General features: G+C 38.9%; 1 protein-coding gene across 4 annotated transcripts in view; it reads right to left on the bottom strand.

Annotated features, from left to right (window-relative positions):
- RASA2 (RAS p21 protein activator 2) overlaps positions 1-18,686 on the bottom strand; it is a 102,732-nt gene that overhangs the window by 83,741 nt on the left and 305 nt on the right. Inside the window, exon 1 of one of the 4 annotated variants that reach the window (XM_088798383.1) lies at positions 18,589-18,652. The exons of the other annotated variants lie outside the window; for them this stretch is intronic. The gene's annotated coding sequence lies outside the window, so the exon portion shown is untranslated. Of the gene's footprint in view, positions 1-18,588; positions 18,653-18,686 lie in introns of those variants that run through there. 4 annotated transcript variants of the gene reach the window in all.

The following is an 18,686-nucleotide window of genomic DNA, read 5'->3' as shown; positions in this document are numbered from 1 at the left end:
ACCAAGTCTACTACCCATCTGACACCGTACATAGCTATTACAGTACCACTGTCTATATTCCCTATGCTGTGCTTTACATCCCGTGACCATACATGTGTGTGTGTGTGTGTGTGTGTGTATATATACACACACACACACATACATATATGTATATGTATATATATTTAGAGTTGACATTCAATGTTATTTTGTATTAGTGTCAGGTGTATAGCGCAGTGGTTAGGCCTTTATATAATTTAAGAAGTGATTCCCCCCATAAGTCCAGGACCCATCTGACACCCTACAGTCTTTACAACATTACTGACTGTATTCCCCATACTGCGTTTCACATCCCTGTGAGTCTTTTGTGACTACAATTTGTAGTTCCTAATCCCTCCACCTTTCTCACCCACCCCCCAACACCCCTCCCATCAAGCAACCATCAGTTTGCAAGAACACTAATAATACTAAGTGCTACCAAATCAGATGATCGCTTTTCAGTTCCCACCTTCTTTAACCATGCTTCAGTACTGGATGGCACTGGCCCAGCCTTAGTTTAGGTAACCCATGCTAACGGTTTTTCTTTTAGTCCCTCTTTCATCTACTACCCACACTTTAAATGTGAGGAAACTTTTGGCATCCACATACCATTAAATTCATCACATAGGTGAAGCACCAATTTTAGGTATTTTTTAAGAAGCACCTATGAAAAACTCAATTAACAAACAATTCTTAAAAATTAAAATGGGAAAATCAATGGAAAGGTGCTGTGTGTTGTTATAAAACAATAAAAATATAGAAAAAAACAAATACTTGTAAGTTTCTCATCATTATTTCTCAGCTTAGCCATAGCGCATAGCCTCAAGGAGAACCAGGGTCTATAACTGTGGTACATAGATCAGTGTTCATCATCCATTTCAACGTCCTTTGGTGTATGACTTCCTGTACTGCAGAGACTAGAAAGCTGAAACGACATTTCCCAGCCTCTCTTGCAGTTAGGGCTGTGGACAGGACTTAAGTTCCACCAATCAGACGCACTCTCTAGAAATTTGGAGGCTAGAAGGGAAGGAAGGTTGCATTTAGGCTACAAGTACTGGCATGGAGCCGTCCAAGTTTTCTTCAGCAATGTTTGCAGAGGTCCTTGTATCCAGTCACGTTTCACTGGTATCAAGAAGGGTACAAGGAACCTTCTGTCACACAGGCTGTGGCAGCCGTGGCTTGGCTCTAGAGCCAGCAGCAGTGACCACAGCTCACTGATGAAGGTGGTTCTGTGCAGATGGCTATTTCCTAACAGTGGCAGATTCCTGATCATGGCAGAGAGGGCAAGGATCTGAGCCAAGCAGCTAAAAGTTACAGCTTCTCAATTATGTAGGCACCTTTCTGATCCTAAAAGAGACAGTAACTCTCTTGGTGGTCCAGTTGCAATGTGGCTTTGGGATGTCATTCTTGAAAGTTCAACACAGAGTCTGTTTCTTCAGTCTTTCTAACAATTCTATAAGCCACTTAAAATCTTTTACTAAATCTCTTTCTGCTTAAACTAGCTAGAGTTGATTCTGTAACCTAATCCTGACTCGTTTATTTTGTTATCCTTTATTTCCAAAAAATTAGAAAAGCCCACCCCACGGTACTGGTCATCAGAGTCTGGTAAATCTTTCAGCTAGATGTGGCTATCTGGATCAAACATGGACTCAGAAATGATAAAGCAGCATCTCACTGAAAACTACTTTTATTGTTCCATTAACAGTGTTTCATCGAATAGGATAGCATATTCCAAAGGTGAATGTGTCAACTTGGGAAATAGAGACAAAAGGATCTTAATTCTCTATATTGTTGCATCTGCCTTTGGCAAACATGTCTTCATTTCCTACTGTAGCATTTGGATGTGGTTTAAAAAAATGCTCAATAACACAGGATCATGTTTCCATGAATTTGGGAATGCCAAATTCTCAACATTCAAACCATGTACACCATTTTGGGTACCTCCATCTTATCCTTAAATTTACACATCATATTTTGACCCAAGGGTAGTAAGATTAAAGTATTCAAGACATTCAGTACATCGCTGCGATATAACACTTGAGCAAGACAACTGAAGTCATGTAAATGGTTTTCACTTGCAGTGGAATGAAAGGAAGAAATGTTTTAGCTTATCCCTCATTTAAAAAATTCTGTGCATGCCAGGGTGCTGTAATATGCAAAGGTAGATATTTGGCCCTACAAAAGTAATGTGTTGGCCCTACAGAAAATAGTATGGATCTGATTATATTTACAACTGTCACTATTTCCGTCAACAGTGACTCAAGATCAGGAGGCATATTATTGATAAAACTGTTCCTCTACGAAAAAAGGCGGCTGGCCTTCTAGCACAACGTCTTTTATTCTGTAACAACACCCTTTCTTGTTGAATTCATAACTGGTACTCCTTAAAAACTTTTCTAGTCTACATTATGACTTACAATATAATTGTTAACTAAAATTTTGTAAATCTCTCTCCTAAAGCATGGATTTTTAGAGATGAATACACTAATCCCCCCACAGGGCATTTCTTCTCCCTCATAAGATGTACTGCAAGTGTGCCAAGAACACCTTCACACTACACATCAGTGGTTTCCGCCCAACCGTAACACGAAATAGCCTTTTGCCCATTCATGTGATAGTAACCATTTCTCTGCATCTTACATAGCTTGCAACATCATATATGGCTGAAATAAAATGCTGTGTTTAGCTTGGGTCCCCATCCTTCATACTGTTGTCAGCTACCTTTGCAATATATAAACATATGTTATCACACCTTGCTCAAAATCTTCAGTGGCTCCACACTACCAACCTTACAGGATAAAATCTAAAACTCCTTGGTCTGGCATAAGAACCCTTCATGGTCTGACACCATCTACTACATCTTCGGTCTCATCTACTTATGTAATCTTTACCCCCACAAGTTATGCTCCAGAACTGTATGTCTGGTTCCTTGAGTACACTGTGTACTCTTACGCCTTTGTACACCTGCAATGCTTTTCATTGTATGGAATCTCTTACCTGTTTTTTTCCCCAAAAAAAGCTCTGTTTAAGGGCATCTTTGTTAAGTCTTCCCTCAAGTCCTAGGTAGTCATGACACTCTTTTCTCTATTTCCTAATGCATCTTATATGTCCTTCTACTGTAATGATCGTACTGGATTGCACTTGTTGCGTTTCATTCAACAAATATTAAGTGCCTGTAACATGCCAGTAACTTTGCTAAATGCTGGTGATATAACAATGAGTAAAAACAAGTCTGCTGACACGGAACTACTGCACAATCTAGACAGGGGAGATAAACTTCGTAAACTCTTAAGTATATACTATTTATTGCAATGGAAGAAACAAAGTAGGGTTAGAGAGTCAGGGTCACAGGGTAGACAGAGGGATGAGAGTCATGTTATTGTGTATAGGGACCCAAGGAAGGCCTTTTTATGAAGACATTTGAGCACATACCGGAAGGAAGTCAATAATGAGCCATGGGGATTTCTGGGGAAAGGGATGGAGAGGCAGAAAGAATAAACATGCAAAGGCCCTGACACAGGATAGTTTGGACACTGAAGTAATAGCAAGGAGGCCAACATGGCTCTAAAACAATAAGCAAAGTGGAGAGAGGGGGAAATGGTGTGAGATGAAGTAGGGGTAAGAAGAAGGCAGATTCAATAGGTCTTGTAGACCAAGGGAAAGTCTTAGGCTTTTGTGAGTGGGATGGGAAGCTACGGAAGGATTTTGAGAAGAATGGCATGATCTGACTTCTGTTTTAGAAAACTCACTGCAAAAGGGAAAGGGTGGAAGCAGGAGACTAATAGGAGGCTATTGTAATAACCTTGGTTAGAGATAAGTTAGATGGGAGGAGGATGGATGGGGGGCAGTTCCGGCAAGGAGAGAAGTGGCCAACTGGGCATATATACTGAAAACACAGCCCACAGTTTTGATATTTTGGATACGGGTGTGAGAGAAAGAGGGGTTAAGGATGATTTCTTAAGAGTTTCAGCCTAAGAAGCTGGATGAATAGAGATGTCATTTCCAGAGGGAGGAAGGGGATCAAAATTTTGTACTGGGCATATTAAGTCTGAGATGCCTATTAAATATCCAAGTGTAGATGTCAAGAGGGCAAAGACGTCCAGGACGGAGATAAAATTTGAGAATCATCAAGAACTACATAATCTCAATAAAACCATAAGACTATACAAGATCTCCCAGAGAAATATGGAGAGAAAAGAAGAGATTTGAAGACTGAGCCTCAGAGCTCTTTATTTTGACTTAGGAGAGAGGGGAAGTAACCAGCAAAGAAGACTGCTTATATGTCTCTTCACCAAACTATATACTTCTTAAGGGAAGAGATCAATTCTTAGTACCGTTTTAGCTTATAATAGAGAATGAAATATCTACTGAATAAGTGTGTGTGTGTGTAACTTTAGCATGGGCAATTATAGTTCTAATATTACATCACAAACTATATAATTGTACATAAGCTTCTTTTTTTTCAGTTGATATAGGCTGATCTACGTCAACTGCTCAAAAGCTCAACAAAAGAAAAAGGGCCCTGTATGCAGTTACCAAAAGCACTAAGTATAAGAATCTTTGTAGTGTTAATATAGAAATACCATGTTGAAAACAAACAAACCAGTCCTGAAATTCACACATTCAAATATTTACTGAGTGCCTACTAAGATGCTAGGGATACAACACTGAGAAAAACAGATAAAACTGCATCTTTATTGAGCTAATATAGACAGACAAGAAACAAGATAAATGAGTAAACATGGTAGTGTACTAATTAGCGTTAGGCAGGAATGGGCAGGCACCACATGAGACGGCAGAGGCAGGGGGAGCCAAGGGAGGCTCCGCTGAGAAAGTAGCTTCTGCATAAATACCTGAAGAGGGGAGATAAGTATTTTCTAGAAAATAGTAGCCTTTAGTCATTGTCAAAAGTAAACAGTTTAAATCAATAAGATAAACACTACTGGGAATCAAAACTGAGAACTTAAACTAACAAATGGAAAGCTAGTCAACTCTGTGTACAAGATCAATGATTCTACATAAAAACTGCCAGATATTAATAAATCCAGATCCTACCATGTAAATTGTACCTAGGTCTAGAATTCCAAGTACCAGGCTACTGGGTACAGATTCTGGTATATGTGAGTATGCACACACGTATGTGCTTATGTGTATGCCTGGCGGGGACTGTGCAGCATTTACAGCTGTAGGTTTGTGTGTGTGTTTCTATGTGTCCTGGTGGAAGACACTACCAGGAGAAGAAAGGAAGATTCATATTTATCAAGTAGTTGGATGCTCCAAGACAATGCTCAACATGTTCTCAAATATCTCATTTGACCTATACAACAACCTGTAAGGTAAGTATTACTGTTCCTTTCTATAAAAAAAAAAAATTCAGTTACATATCTGATAAGGTGATTTGACAGAACTCAAACTCCAAAGCTTAGTCTTTCCATTCCACTCTGTCTTTCTGAACACAGCAGTGCTGAGAGGAACAGACAGCTGTTCCTTTCTGAAATTGTCCTTAAGAGATCCTGCAGGCCCAAGTCTATTCAGACAATAAATTAAGTACAGGGATAAGAGCCAACAGGGATCCCAGTGGGACTGGATTAAAACCCAAGAAAAACTGCAAAGGGCCAGGGTCTTGGATGACATGACCCTAAGACAAAGATTATTTGGCATGGGAGGAGAGCTAAATCACAACAATAGCTACCATTTACTGAATAAGTTAATACATACACTCACACAGCAGACATTTTTTAAGGACTTTACGTTACTTAATCTTCACAATAACACCTTCCAATTGGTTTGTTGTTGTTGTTGTTATTTTTAATACAGAAATTGAGGGTGGAGGGATAACATACCAAGATTAAGGCACAATGTGAACAAGTTCTGGAGGTGGAAACGAGCAATTCCTTCAAGAAGGGAGTGACTAGTACAGACTGACTAAAGCAAAAGGGAGCTGAAACAGAAACAGAAGAATTAAGATTGTAAAGGAAGGGTGGAATCAAACAGAACCTGAAATGTCAAGCTAAGGACTTTTAACTTTATTCGGCAGGCAACAAGTGTCACTAAACATTTCTATGTCGTGAGAACTATGCCTTAGGAAGACTACTCTGATGGTTAAAGGGCCTAAACTAAGGTAACGAAATGGGAGGAAAAGAAAAATGTAAGAGATAGAATAATTTTGCCTGAGTGACTCAGGATACGATGTTCTAATAAAAAGAATCAACCTAAACATAGGGTTGGAACTTAAGATGAGGAAAAGATATAAAAACATGCAAACTTTATCATTTAAATTCACACACACACACACATGAATGAACTGAAGAAGAATGAAGCAAATGTACACTTAAAATATACCGTGTTTCCCCGAAAATAAGACCAGGTCTTATATTAATGTCTGCTCCAAAAGACGCATTCGGGCATATTTTCAGGGGGTGTCTTATTTTTTCATGTATAACAATCTACATTTATTCAAACACAGTCATGTCATCTTCTTCTGGAACATCGTCATAATGTATTAAATGCATCCGTCTGGCTGATGATTTTAACTGGGGCTTATTTTTGGGGTAGGTCTTATTTTCGGGGAAACACGGTAATAGTCTTGGTGTTGACAAATTTAGAGTAAAATTAAATGCTGTTACGTCAGCTAATCATACACAAACAAGACAATCCTATAGAATATTAACATAAGAGCTTTCAAATTTTCTTATCAAGTTTAATTTTTACAAGATAAAAGGGGCACATAATTCTGAAGACATACGGTATCAATATAGTATCACAAGGTAAATGAACTCATGTTGGAGACAAGAGATTGGAGTTTCAATACAAGCTTTGTACTTGATCACCTGTATGTCTTTAATCTCAACCTGCTGCATAAAAAGAGGTAACTAACGCTTCAGGATTGCTGTGACTATTAACTGAGGTAAAGCACTTACTCAATGCCTAGAACAGAGGAAGCACTCAGTAAACAGTAGCTAGGAGTGCCCTTCCTTGGTCAGAGAGTCTAAAAATGTTAGCATCTGTACACAATTCCTTCTCCCCAAGCCATTAGGTCCTGACCAAAGATAATCCGTAATTTAACATTTGAATACACCAGAGGAGCTCACTTATTTTTTAAAAATGAGATTCTTATTTCAGAAGTAATAGATTTCCATTATGGGAAATAGATGGAAAAACACCTGGGCTTTTTGTTTCTATACCTCAGACTCCACATCTCTAAAGTGAGGGGTTTGAACTGTTTTAGAGGACACAAATTGGGGGTCAGCCAGCCAGAGATTTATTTTGTTTGGCCTGCCAAGTATTAAAAAAAATATAGCTGAAATCTAGAAACTGGGAAAGTTACTAACAAATAAGTACATTATTTCTGGTTTCTCTTCAATAATCAAAGACTTGGCACCATGGTTCTGAATAGAAACTGCAGGTACCCCTTACTAAAGCATAACCATCCCTACCCACTGGGTTCACCTCATTATGCCCGGTCTCTGTAGACTGGAGTTTGCGACCCCTTCACTAGTTAATCTTCTTGGTTCCCCACAGCTTCAAAATTCTGACACCACATTTAAAAAGCACACGGTAACAATGATTTCAAATGTGTTTAGACATTGCTACCTATTCCAGTTCAATCTGATGAACAGTACAAGAACTAGATACAGATTTATATTAAATAAACTGTTCATCAAAACAAACTATGCAAGTATACTTTACCAAGTATCACTACCGCTTACATTACAGCCCACACTTAACTGAGCGCAGCGTGCCAGGCGGTGTGTACTAAATCATTTAACCTTTTCACAACCACTTTGTAAGATGAGAAAAACTACTATTCCCAATTTATAGAAGAAGAGGCTGAGGCTCAGAGAGGTTAGGTGATTACTAGAAAAGCAGCAGAAAACCATGCTTTCAACATGCTATATTATCATTTATCAATCAATTTCTATACAGCTAATATAATAAATATACTGTCTAGGATAAAGATATCTTACACAAGATAAAAACTCTCTTTTGTTCATTTATCTTTATAGTTTTCAATGGAGTAAGGCAGAGAACCACCATAATCACACACGACCTTCCTAAGAGTCTTATATTCATCCTCTTTAGAGTATGTCAGGTTACCCAAGGTGCATGGTAGCAAAAAAAACAAAGGGGGTGAGGAGCGAAGAACCACTGAAGAGAAAAAAATCATGTAGCTGCTAGGCGCTTCCCTCCTTACTTGTCACCTTGAAAGCACCAATGAAAAGTTATACGTTTATGATATTATTCAGGCAGAGAAAGAGAAATGGTACCACTAGGCACAAGGAGGGTTTTCCAACACACAAATTAATGAGAACAGATAACTGGGTGCCAAGCAATTTTTCTCACTTCCAGTAAATGATAAATTAGCTTTAAAAAATATAATCTGAGATTCTATAATCCCATGCAACTGTTACCTAAAAAAAAAAATCAACAGATTACCTAATTCCTCTCCGAAATCTGGTTCTGCCTCAGAATAGGCAGTATGATATTAACCTGGAACCTACCTGGAGGTTAAAGAAAAAGGGAATAATAAAGTTTCACTAACACTGCACTCCTACACCTTCATGGAAATAAGGATGTGCAATCATCAAGGTGCCTAAAAACAAGGTCACACCACCGAGAAAGCACTTGAGTGATCAAAGGACTCCAGGAATCCAGCATAGTTTAGGTGGTTAGCCTAAACTCTGAGCAAAGAACTGTTTTGTGGCTATAAAATCTGAACAATAAGCATAATTCTCGACAAGGCATAAAATCAAGGTTAAAGCATACATTCCACAGCAACTCCTCAAAAGTGTCCTACTAGGTAAGGTGCAACTCCTCAGTGGGAAAGTTGACAGGACATAATTAGGGGCCACTTGTTTTACCCAAGTCATGTGCATAATAATTATCATAGTTATCTATATTACTATCGTATTAATCACTTTGGAGTGCAGCTCAGTACAGAACAAGAAGTTAGGAAACTACTCTACATGAAAAAGCAAGTTTCACAAGGTATTGCCAGGAAGCGTCCATTGGTTATAGAGGTACGTCGCCAAGATGCAGGCAGGATCTTCCTGTGGTTTGCCTTGCCCACTTCCGGCTTCAGTTTTGAAAGTGTGCTGATCCCTAAGCTTCCTACAGCCCCTTCTCAAGTAGCAAACCAGACTCTGAAACACATATGGCAGGCATCTCTCCTAGGATGGGCCAGTGGTTCCTACAGCTACATAAAGCTCAGCAAGGCTCCTAAACTGAACAGGAGAGACCAGTGAGGCAAGCAAACAAACTAAGGGCTATATGGCCGGGTCATGTATGGAATACGGCTGCTATTGCTGGTAACGATATCCAGAGACCCAAAACGGGACTCATTATGATCTAGTGCTTTTCAGAAAAAAAAAAGTGGCACCTGGATATAAAGAAGTTGCACCACGTACACATGCATGTAGAGGGGGTGTGTGTGTGTGTGTGGTTTTCTAGAAGAACCACTGACAAGCACAAACTCACATGAACATTGACAAACAGAAGAGTAACATTTTTTTGTGACCCCCCCAAAGCAATACTAAAGATACAGCATTCCAACATTCTAATTTTACTGAGTATCTATTACGTTAGACCACAACCAATTTAGGGATAATTACTAACTTTTTGACAACAGAAATGTACTCATCAGTTCTTTCCTTTATATCATCTGTCAGGCAACTTGCTAGAGAAAAGATACGGACTTTGGTAACTTAAAGACCTTTTTAAATCCTGGACAAATAACTTTTCTATCTGCTTCTTCACTAAAAGAGGAATAACAACCTCCTTCATGAAACTGGGTTACATAAAACAATTTGCAAAATAGCCTAACACAGTACGTAGAAAAGAGTAAATCAATACTCAATAAATGTAGTTCATTTCCCCCATCCTAAGAAAATATTATACAAAATTGTCCAAACTCAAAATTAAGACGTTCTGCACCACTCACACACATTATTATTTTAAAGGATAAAAATTATTCTTTTTTACTACATTCCTCTGAAACAAAACATTCAAATTTTTTTAGTCAACTTTTTAAATACAAATAGTGAAAACAGGCAAAGTATAGGAAATAAAAAGTTACCCAAAAACTTGACAGAAAAGTTGACTTTATTTCTATGTGCACTCAAAATGTTACCAAGCCTAACATTTAGTCGCCCTTATTTCTGTAGCTAGGATAGTCTTCAACAGTGGAGCAAGAGAGATTAATTAGTATCAAATTCATTTACACAAATGTCATTTATTATAACATAGCTAATACATAAATACTCTGTAGAAAAAGAAATCAGTGTAAGTAAGGCTACTTCCCTTCGTTCATCACTGCGGTAACCAATGTACATCTTTTAAAATCTCTTTCTGTGCATTTTCCCATATACATGTAGAAAAGATAAAACACATATGTACCATACATATCTATTTAACAACTTACTTTTTTTCACTCAATAATCATCTTGAAGTTCATTCTTTTTAGCTGCTATAGAACATGTATCTGAAAATATTATTTAGCCATTTTACTACTGATAGACACTTAAGTTGTCTCTAATCGTTTTGTTTTACCAACAAGGCAACATTAAACATCTTTGTACATGCCTCTTCTGCAACTGGACAAATTTTCCTATAGGGTAGATATGTAGAAATAGAAATGCATAGGGTATATACATTTAAATTTTTAACAGATACTGACAAAATGCTCTCCAACATTGCTTTACCAATTTAACAGTGAAGAAAGTAGCTTTTCCCTGAACTGTCACAAAATACTGAAATTAACAAGCTTTTCTGTTTTCACAAACTGATGACTTTTTAAAATTTGTATCTCCGATTGATTTTTGTTAAATCTTACCAGTATTTTCTTATGTTTATTAGCCTTTCGTATCTCCTTTTCTGTGAAATGCTTATTCACATTCTTTATTTTTCTAATGGCCTTTTCCTTTTTCATATTTGTATGAACTTTTTATATATTCTGGACACTAACAAATAGAGGCAGCACAGCCTAGAAGGTGAAGAGGAACAGGATGGACTCCAGAGCCAGTCTGCCCAACACGGGTCCTCCACTCACCAGCTCTCTGAGCTCAGTCAACTGAGTTAGTTTAGCTATTCTGTGCGTCAGTTTCCTCACCTGTCATAATAACTGTACTTAGTTACCGTGACGATTAAATTAATTAATATGCTTAAAGTGTTTTAACACACTGCCTGGCACAGAGTAAGTGCTATATATGTGTTTCCTTTTTGTCTGTAGGATTTGTTGCAAAATCTTCTCCCAAGCTATTATTTCTCTTTTAACTCCTGTTTATAAGTTGTCACGTACCTTTGCTCAAACAATTCTTTCTCCAGCTCTAGTCTAATATCAGAAATTATGTAAGATGAGATCGACGACTGACTGTCGTCACTGGATCTCACAATCAACTTCTCAAGAATAAATGCAAGCATCAGCCAAAGCATTTAAATTAAAATATATATATATATATATATATTTCCGCTAAAAAAATTAGCTACCTTCCTTACTGAATAAAGCATACCCACAAATCAGTAAGAAGACTGATACTCCAGTAGAAAAAAGGAAAAACGAAATAAACAGGTAAGTTCATCCAAAAAACAGGAAATAAAAATTGCTCTTAAAAATATGAAGAGATCCTTGACCTCATTTAGAAGAAGTGCAAATTAAAACTACAAATTAAACGTTTCCTTTCATCTTACAGACCAGTAAAGATCAAGAAGTTTTAAAATACACACTATGTAGGTGTAAAGATATAGGCATTCATACATTGGTGGTAGGAGCATAAATTGCTATAGTTTCTATGAAAAGCAATTTGGCATTGTCTTTCCAAAGTAAAAATATATATATACCATTCAATTCATCAATTTAACATCTAGAAATTTATCCTACTAATAGATACATGCACTCATATTAAAAATGACATCCCTACAAGGTTATTTATTACAGTAATGTTTGTAACAGCAAAGAATGGGAACAACCTAAATGAACATCAATAGGGGACTGGTTAAATAAATAGTGGTATATCCACATGATGGAATATTATGCAACTGTTAAAAATAAGGCAGCTCCCTATATATACATTATGGATATGAAAAATCTTCAATCTATTGTTAAGCACAAAAAAGCAATATGCGATGTGTATATTTTGCTATAATTTGTAAGCTGATGAGAGAGACATTAATACTCTACATTTGTATTTGTAAATACAAGGATAGACAAAAAACTGGTATGCTTGCTTCTGGAATGGGGATGGCTAGGGGACAACAGAAATAAGGAAACTTACGTTTCAATGTATACCTGTTTTTATCTTTTGAATTTTATACCAGATATTTGTATCACCTAATCAAATAAATAAATCTTCTCAAAAATAATCAAACAAATTAAAACTTCCCTGTGATCACACCAAACTTTCTATGGTCCCTTCTAAATGGTCACGCACAGCACGTTGCTATCATTCGGTAGTTTGTGGCTAGTCTGTTCAACTTGCAAAAGAAGAAGTTCACCATCCTGGCTGCCCATTATCACCCTTTGATGAACACTTTAAACCTACAGATGCCCAGGCACCACCCCAGAAATTATGATTCCGTGGGCATTAGAATTTTTTAAGTTCACAGGTGACACTGATGGGCAGTCAGGACTGAAAACAGCAGGGTTAGAGCAGGACACAAGCAGGGAAGCACCGAGGCTCAGTCTCCACGTAGGTCACAACCACAGTCTCCTCACTAACCCTAACCACTTCACAAAGTTATTAAAATGAAACTGATGAGTGTGTGTAATGGCACAATGAAAACCTATTACTACTGGATATGTCACTAGATAGGCAGTGCAATCTTCTTATACTAAATGAGGTACGTTTGCAACACTAGTACTAATGAATTCATCCTAAGTAGCACTTTAGAAAGAACTTTGATAATACTAGTGGACTAGTGGCCAACAGGCCATTGACTGTGTGACACCTGGACTCTCTGAGTGGCAACTCCTTTGTAAAATGAGAGGACAGAACAAGTATGTTCTCTACCTTCCAGCTCTAAACTTCCATAACTCTCTACGAATACAGGTATCTGAAAGCAACTGTTGCTTAGTATATACTTCAGGATAAACCAGTAAGGAACTTTTTCATCCCATTCACAGCTTAGACCCAATTCACAGTCCCGTGGGCTAATGTCCTACCACTCAGATACGTATAATGTACTGCTAAATAAATTAATTAACATACAGAGGAAAAAACTTTAGAATTCAAATAATCTTATCTAACAAATCTTAGATATTTTTAAAACAGTGCATCTTATGCACAACAGGTATACTAAATACATTTAAGCGTTCAAGTATCACGTACTGTCTTAAACAGGATGGTTCAAGTTTAAAAGCAAAAAACAAACAGTGCTAAAAGGGATGTTAAAGACCACATCCAAACCTCTCATTTTACAAGTGAGAAAATAGGGGCTCAGCAAAGTTAAAGAATTTTTCCAAAGTCCTTCTGTCATTAATAGTATTCTTAGATCCAAGCTCTTAGTAACAGAGCAAATGATTAGCAATTATTATTGATATTTGCATGTGTATTGCAAATATCACAAATATAACCTTACAAGGTATATTACTTTAGCTAGGGATTTTTTTTGGATGACTAAAATGACATACAAAACTAAAGATACATGATAGAAATTTCTTAATATACATAAAGAGTTACTAAAGTTGCATTAATCGATGACTATACAACAAAACTTAGCAGCTCTCAAAAGAGCATAGAACTTCCTTAGTAGATAAAACATGTAATCTGGTATTATTGTCAAATAATTTCATAAAGCACATTAACAAGGAAATAGGATTAGCATCTATGATTAAAGGATAAAACGATAGTTTTATTTCAGCTACATTAATTTCACAGGCTCTTAGAGTCTATTCAAAGAGTTCTAAGTTCAAAAAGAAAAAAATACTCTATGAACTCATTGAGGTTTACCTCCTGTCTTCCTCAGAGCAAATGATTAGCAGACTGCTCTGCGAACTTCTACAAAGAACCTTTTCTCTCATTTCTATCCATCTGAAAGATGGATTCTTCCTCCATCCTAAATAACTCATCATCTCATTTCAAATTTCTGACAATAATGAATTCTCAGCATGAACAAAACCTTTTTTAACCTTTCCCTCTATTAATTTATTAAACAACTTACCTCATTTCAAATATCTGATAATAATGAATTCTTAGCATAAACTTTTAAATCTCTCCCTCTCAATTCTATTTTGTCGTCAATAAAATGTTTTGATTTATACATTACCAAAAAATTCAAACCTGCCATGACAAATAAAAACAGTTGGTGTGTAAGGTGGGATTATGAGATTTTTTTGTTTTCCAAGCTAAAGACCAAATATTAACAATATTCATGGAATACATACAGTCAGGTAACAATAGTCAAATCCCTTAATAATAAGCAATCGAAGCATTTAGAAAAATGTAATCCTTTTCCTAATGAGGCAATTTAGGCAACAGTTCAAACCTAAGCTCAGCTGGCACTGTGATTTTCAAAGGGATAATCTTCCTGCCACAGATCCATGTAGTTTTCTTTTAATAATACCATCTCTTCTAGTTTGTTCAGCAATAAAATGTACAAAACAGTTTCGTATCTTGTATCTCAAATCCTCCTCATGATAACATAGTGAGAGGTATGGCATTTTCTAAAGGCCAGGTCTGTTCTAGGAACCACGCTGACACTAGGATAGCTAAACAAGAAAAAAATAAACAAGAATGAATTCTACCTTGGAAGAGCACACAGTCTAGCAGGGGAAACAAATGAATTTCATGAAATGTACTATATAATAAGGAAATGGACAAGGAATTGTGATTTCCCAGCAGTACAAAGGCCTAACAATCCCAGGGATGGGAGTTGGTGGTGTCCCAAAGAAGGCTTTGGTCAGGAGATTGCATGGAGCAGGGTTTTGAAGGATGAGTAGGAGTTCTCTAACTTAAACATGGGGCAGAAGAAAGGAGAAAGACACACCCAGGCAGAGGGAACAATGTACATGATGAAGCATTATTCCCATTTTAAAGATGAGGAAGATAAGCTCAAAGGTAAGTGAGCTACCTAAAGTCACCACACGAATAATAATAAACAATGTATGAAACAGAACACAGGTCTTCTGATTTTAATCAGCTTTGTACACCAGAAAATGCCAGTATATGTTGGACAAGAACAATAAATAAAGATTAGTTTTTATCTCCTACTTTACTTCTTCCTAAGAGATGGTCCGTGTCTGACCCAGCTCCTGGAGGGAGGGGAAGAAATGATGAGAGAAGAGGATTTATTTAATCCTCAAATCAATCCTGTAAGAGAGATGATTTTACTATCCCCATTTTACATATGAGAACACAGAGTCACACAGAGGTTAACTCAAGTTGGAAATTAAGTAAAGATTCAAAACTAGGTGACTAACCTGACGAAGCATGTGAACTCAAGCATACCCCATAGATCCTACTTTGCCAAATAGCCCTAGGTCATTCTTTATCTGAAGATTATCAGGGAGACCAAGTAAGTTCTGGGATGTCAGGGTCCCAGACCTCACACTGTACTACATGTCAATATTCACCCAAATCCTCAGATTTGGCTCCCTTTCCAACCTGGTCTCCCTGGAGCAGGTAAACCCGTGCCTGAGCTGGTGTGGGCTCTTTCAGCACCATTTACAATCTTATTTAATTGGACAAGAACAAGCTTAACAAAAAGCAGTAAACAAAAAGGAGAACATCACAAAACAACAGCATGAAGCCTAAAAGTATAAAGGAGAAAGCCCCAATCCTCCTCTTTTGCTTGTTTATGAGTTTTGTTTTGTTTTTGGGTGGGGGGGGGAGAGCATGCAAAGTGCTTCAGCTGCCCTAGCATATGTGCCACTCACTGCACAGACCAAAGGATGGTGTCTGGAGTAACCCTTAATATCCTTTATCAAGGGTTCATATGACAACTGTAGGATATCCAACAACCAAACCTGCCTGTTGAATATGATGGAAGCAGACCACCTGAAACTGTCATAGTTTCCTAGGGCACTAAAATGACCTCAGGGAACCGGAGATCAGCATGTAAGACAAAATAATTGTCAGCAGCCCTGGATTTGTTAATGTCAGTTGATTGTTTGAAACTGACCACAAAATAGTTTTTCAATCTGTCAGCCTGGTAATTCACCTTGTGAAGTATACAGGAATAAATACTGGAATGAAACCCCTAAAGAAGGTTGTGGACCATTACCTCTAGAACTTGAAAGATATAGAAATCAATCCAGCCTCACTTTTTTGCTGATATGATTCGGAGTTGAAGGGTCTTAGCCCAGCCTAGGAAAAAGGATGTTTCCTTTCAGTCTCCCTTGCAGCCGGATGGATCTCGAATTCTCCAGATCAGAGACTCAGTCAGCAGTGTGGAATCTGCCAGCACATCTCCAAGCTAGTGGGCACTATCAGCCTTCCCCCCCCCCCACCTCCCACCCCAGGTCTCCCAGTATGGTCAAAAGGTAAGCTGACACGATTACCCCCACCTCCGAGCTGCTTAATATCTTCAGTGTCAGAACCATCCTCATCCCATTTCTGTGAGTTTAGCACCTGCTAATGACTCCTCCAGCCCCCCAGCCCCCACCATGCAAAACCCATATGTCAGTTTCAGGAAAACAGAAAACAGCATCTCTTCACAGGGTTCTGAAGGTCAACCAACTTTGGATTACACCAGCTAAAAGGAGAGCAGATGGAGATAGAGGTGGAGAGAAGTTCTGTATATAAGTATCCTAATACATTGTTTCTGTGAAGCAGACACTCCAATGATCTGAGCTATAAGCTGAGCAATTCAAAAAGCAAGAAACTGACTGAGATAACAGATGTAATATTTCCACTATGGTTAAAGTGCTAATGTCACTCTCAGCAACTGGATGAGCAATCTCCAAGTCTGAGCAGTGGGGTTGCTCTAACCCACGGAAACAAAGTTGTTGTTTTTTTCATTTGTAGGCCCAAGGTTCACGCACAGTAATATCTCTTACTGCTATATCTCTGCCATGGAACAGGTGAAAGTGCAGGGCAGCTAAATAGCCCAACCTCAACTCTCAATTCCAAAACATGTGTATGTGTAATTTCATGGTATAATCTGCAGCTATGTAAATCAGTGAGGCGCCAATGGACAATTCCTAGCATCAAGTAACACTAAAATGTAAAGTCCTAAAAATTTGGAAAATTAGATCAAGGGGGAAACTCTGGCCCATTTACAGTTTTCCCAAATATCAAATTAGATATATACAAATATTAAGTATAAGATGTAATGTGAATTCTGAAAAGATTTTAATACCCTAGAAAGTAACTTTAATGTTGGAATTTATATATAGACAAGATTTACCTCTCTGGTGTAATTTTCCAGATTTTAAGAACTGCACTCTCTTAAGAGCCCCAGGAAAAACACATGTCTGATTTTGAGGTTTAATAAAATCCCAAATACTTGAAAGTGGGGTGGGGGCAACTTGAAAAGAGGAATGTGGGAGAATCCAAGATCAGTGAATAGTATCACTATTCAGAAAGAGGAAAATGTTACATCCTGCGTAAGACAGAGCATTGTTAGCCATTTTAATACAGTTCGATTTTCGTCAAAGTAAAAAGCATGTTCTCATAACTAAGGGTTATTTACATGAAACATGAAGCACGTTTCCAGTCTGATACTGAATAAAGAAAATAAAACTAATGTTTGACAAAAGCAAAGACAAGTTTTATTGATGTTATCTTACAAAGAGCAAAAAAGAAGTGTTTCCTCTGAATAAATTACTGTGAAAAATTGGCAGTCTGACGCCAAAAGGTCATTTCCCCCCCCAAATAGATGTCCAAACGACTGAACTCAAATGGTCTGTCTACAGTAATGCTCAGGGCCTCTAAGCAAAAATTTTGTATTAAGTCAACTAGTATGGCTCGCTCACAAAAGTAACAATTAAATGCATGAGAAGGAAATGAATTAAGTGGGTTAAGTGCTGGTTAGATGACTGTTTTGAGACCTGCTCACAGGAAGCCACTACATCCTGCCTGAATTCACTGCCAGTCACGGTGTCTCTCGATTCAAGTCACCGCCGCAGCTTGTTGGGGCGAGTACAGGTGTCCAGCCCCGAGCCCCTCCCAAACACCCCGTGCGGCGGCCACTTGAGTCCCAGGGAGCCTGTTTCCTCCAGATCAGGGAGCATTTTCCAACCTCGCCAGGGCTCGTGAGCCCAAGAAACCGGCAGCCCCCTCCCCCTTGGGCCAGCCCCACTTCCCCGCCCTCCTCCTCCTCCGGCCGCGCCTCCCGGTAATTACCGCTCCCACCTCGGGGCAGCTCCCGGGCGCCCGCAGCCGCCGGGAGGCCTGCGTCTGAGGGCTGCCGGAAGCACCTCACGCCCCCAGCCCGCGCCCCCGGCCGCACCCCGACCTGGGGCGTCCCCGGGTTCTGGCCGCGCCCCCAAGCCGAGCCCCTCACGCTGGCGCTGCCCAGGCGCCCTCCTCCCGGACCAACTCCCCCGCGCTCCACTCCCTCCGGACCGGGCAGCCCCAGCCCACGCCGCCCCGTCCAGGCGACGCCTCCCCCAACACACCCCCCTTCCAGTCTCACCCGTGCCGGGCGTCCCCGCAAGTCTCGCCGGGCCCCCGACCAGCTCCGGCTCCCGCCCAGACCCCTCACGGCCCAGCGATCCCAGCGCGGCTCGGGGC

Source organism: Rhinolophus sinicus, chromosome 5 (assembly GCF_057876585.1).
Source record: "Rhinolophus sinicus isolate RSI-liver-muscle chromosome 5, RSI-T2T, whole genome shotgun sequence".
In the NCBI taxonomy this organism is placed as follows: Eukaryota; Metazoa; Chordata; class Mammalia; order Chiroptera; family Rhinolophidae; genus Rhinolophus; species Rhinolophus sinicus.
The sequence above is the reverse complement of the archived record's forward strand: the minus strand, read 5'-3'. Positions and strand labels throughout refer to the sequence as shown.